Consider the following 4081-nt stretch of genomic DNA (forward strand, 5'->3'; position numbering starts at 1 on the left):
GCCCCTTGGTCTTGCAAACTTTATATGCCCCAGCACAGGGGAAAGCCAGGGCCAAGAAGTGGGAGTGGGTGGGCAGGGGAGCAGGGGGGGAAGGGTATAGGGGACATTAGGGATAGCATTTGAAACGTAAATGAAGAAAATATCTAATAAAATAAGTTAAAAATTTTTTCCCTGTCTTATTCTTGTGTCACTTGGTGTTTTCATGACACATGTCTTGTTTCAGTGAGTGTACTGAGACTTTAAGAGTGCAGTATCCCTGTCATGTCTAGAAGACACGACCTGGCCGTCTGTGTCCTAATATTCTGCCTTGTGCAATCTTTTCTCAGCCCTTCCTCACCATTTCCCTGAGCCCTGAGTGGAGTAGTTCACTGTAGGTTTATCAGTTGGGGTTAGGCATGCAAAGTCACTCACCCTCTGCATTTTTCACCAGTTCTAGATTTCTCTGATGTCTCCATGTTCTGCAAAAGGGAGCTTCTTGGATGAGATGTGAGAGTTCTGCTTCTCTGTGGGTATAAGGATAAGTATGCAGAACACAGTTAGAAATTATATTGGTTTATCAAATATTACACATATGCTAGATATATTATTTTAGTTAGGGTTTGTATTGCTAAAAAAAAAAAAATCTACCATGACCAAAAAGCAAGTAAGGATTTATTCAGCTTATACTTCCATACAGTTCCTCATTGTCAAAGGAAATCAGGGTAGAAACTCAAATGGGCCATGATCCTGGAGGCAGGAGCTGACATAGAAGCCATGGAGGAGTGTTTACTAGCTTGCTTCCCCTAGCTTGCTTTATTACAGAATTCAGGTCCAGCATCCCAGGGAGGGCACCAGCCACAATGGGCTAGGCCCACCCACATTGATCACTAATTGAGAAAGTGCCAGATAGCCAGATCTTATGGAGGCATTTTCTCAACTGATGGTCTTTGCTCCCTGATAACTCTAACTTGTGTCAAGTTGATACAAAGTGAGCCAGTACAAAGATACAGACTTTTCTTCTTGTAATGCTCCGCAAACAATTCAGTATGACAGCTATTTATGTTCTTTACATTGCATTGATTAGGTACTTTAAGTAACCTGGAAATAATTTTAAATATACAGAATGCTATAGGTTATTAACAAGTCATTTACAAGTGCTATACCATTCTGTAGTGAAAACAAACTTCTGTAGCTTTAAAAAGATTCTGATGTGGTCTTGGAACTAATCTCCATGGATGTAGAAGAATGATGACATGGGATTTTATCATTATAAACTTAAATTTTAAAAAAGTTTTAAAAAATATTTCTACATCATGTGTGGTATTATGTCTTCACCATGATAAATTAAATGAATACATTGGAAAATGTAAATGCCAGGCCATTGACCGGCTTCTTTCAAGTCCACACAAGCAGTAGATGAGTGAAGAGTTCAACAGGACCTCATATCCCCTTGCAATTACTGGGGTCCATGCATAAGACTGTTTCCCTTTTTTGTCTTCATCTGGAGAGTGAGGAAGGAGCTGAGAAAGCATCTTCTACCTCAAAGATCCGATGTATTGTGCTCAGAATCCAGAGCTGAAGGTGATATTTCCTTAGCATCTCTGTATCTCCTTCAAGATGTCAGCAAAGGTGAGGAAAAGAGGCATCCATTTGTAACGATTGGTTGCCAATAGTGGCCCCTGTGTAATGGTATTGGATAAAACTTTACCTTCTCCTGGTAAAGTTTTACTCTGCCCTGGGTGAGTGAGAATACAAACAAAGGAGGCCTGAGGCAGGACCAGCTGTCATAATTGGGAGCCTTTGAAGAAGGCTTAAGAAAGCCATTGTGAGCCTAAACAGGGACAAGTTTGTTATTCTCAATTCAGAATTTAGAGTGCATTTACATCTGTAGTAATGTTCCTCCTGGGTAAGTTATAGCATCTTCTCATTGTCAGAATGATTTGCATGAACACTCAGTTTAGATAATGCAATTATGGACCCTCCTTAGCACATGGTGTCCTGATTATGACAAATGGTGTGATTAGACCTAGTCTATCTCCGCTCCGACATGATGAAGAAGAATTGGTTATTGGATAAAGGTACAGAACAAAGACAAATGGGTCACTAGCAGAGGCTACATGTCACTGCCTAGACAGATGCACCTGGGTGGGGACAAATGGCAACACAGACAGTATGCTCCTGAAATGGCTACAGAGCATGAAGCACAGCTTGAGTCTTTGTATGGGGTAGAGCTGAGAATAGATTGAAAGTAACTAAGGAAGTTATAGAGTCAAGTTGTACAAAATAAGAGGCTCTTGTAACTGATAATCAACTTCAAAAGGCAAAGTAGTTGGTATGTTTTAAGGATCCACCCATCTCTATTTATGTTTTAGTATTTAGGTTTTTTTTTTTTTTTTTTTTAGTTAACCCTTTCCAGGATTCTCTCAAGGAATTGGGACCATTGATGCGTCAACCAAAAACATTTATTCAGTACTCATTAAGAGTAAATTTTCGTACTAGGTGTAATGAACATATCTATTAACACATTCAGCTCCTGTCAAAGACTTTGGTTTGGATAATACTGTATTAACTACTTCTATTACTGTATAATACTGTATTAATACTTCTATTACTGTATAATGCTGTATTAACTACTTCTATTACTGTATAATACTGTATTAACTACTTCTATTACTGTTTAATACTGTATTAACTACTTCTATTACTTTATAATACTTTATTAACTACTTCTATTGAGGTGACCACTAGAAGTCCACATCTTGAGGACCATAGGTAATTCTATTAGTAATGCAGCAGTCAGTGTAAAATGAGGCACAAGTCTAAAATCCCTGTATCACCCACCTGAAGGCTCCCGGTTCTCACTTGTGTTTGTTACTGTTGTATGGCAGGATCTACCCCATGGCCAATCTGCACCACTGAAACCTCGAGTTAACAGGATAAAAAAAAGACAGCTTAGCATAGATAGAGTTCTCAGGAGAGATCTCTAGACTCTCCACAAAGTCCAAATGCCTGCATGATAACCCATGGATACATTGTGTGCTTTGCTCCATATTTCTTGCAGGGAGGGCTGGTTTCTGGAATGTGTCTATGTTGATCCTTAATCCTTGGCTTGATAGTGAGTATACCTCACATGTCAATACTTGAAATGAAGACTGTCAAGAACTGTTATATAATTTGGGGGTGGTGGTGGTAGTATTTTTGGGGTAGAAATCCAGGAAAAACATATAATATGATATATAATATACTATATGCATGACTATTTGATGGTCATCCCTTTCACCAGAGTACACATTCCCTAAGAACCAGGAATGCATATTTGCTCACTGTAGTAGGAAATCTAATAGAGTCATTGTATTGTGTGGAAACATTAGAATGAGAGAGTTGTTTTCTAGAAGTACTTAGACCTTGAAGAATTTTTTTGTAGAAAACAGTGATTGTTTTCTTTTTAGAGTTGTTTTTTTGTTTTTGTTTTTGTTTTGAGGGAGCCTGACAGCCTTTGCATGACTTTAGTCACAAGATGATTCTGGAAAACTGAGAACATCTTGCATATAAACAGTACACAACAAAGCCTGAAACTGTATGGGTGAGGTAGTCCTTAAAGAAACATATAGATTATATCTGGGTTTTGGTATGAGGAACTTGTTTTATTCTAAAAGTAACTTTTGTGTAACAATCAATAAACAGTCTTCTGAAACAGGCTAGGTTTCTATCAGAGCCCATTCCTGTCTGGGGCTTGCAAGGCCTCATTTCACCCTGTAGTGAGTGACCTTCTTTTTTGATCATCCCATGTAACTCTGATGACCAACAGCTCATGTTATGGGTATATTGTCCAGGTTGGGTCAAGTGCTATGCTGAAGGTGCCTCGTGTATACATTGCTCTCATTCTGGGACTCCAGGCTGCAGACTGAGCTATGAATTCCTAGAAAGTGAAGATGATAACTGAGTTAAAGCAAGTACATTGTTGCTCTTGCTTTTCCCTTCTTGCTCCAGTTCTGTCCCCTTGCCCCTTTCCCCCTCTCTACCCATTCCCTCCTCCACCTCCACGTGCTCATGGGTGGCTTGTCCTCCTCCTCCTCCTCCTCCTCCTCCTCCTCCTCCTCCT

Source organism: Mus pahari, chromosome 1 (genome assembly GCF_900095145.1).
Source record: "Mus pahari chromosome 1, PAHARI_EIJ_v1.1, whole genome shotgun sequence".
Classification (NCBI taxonomy): domain Eukaryota; kingdom Metazoa; phylum Chordata; class Mammalia; order Rodentia; family Muridae; genus Mus; species Mus pahari.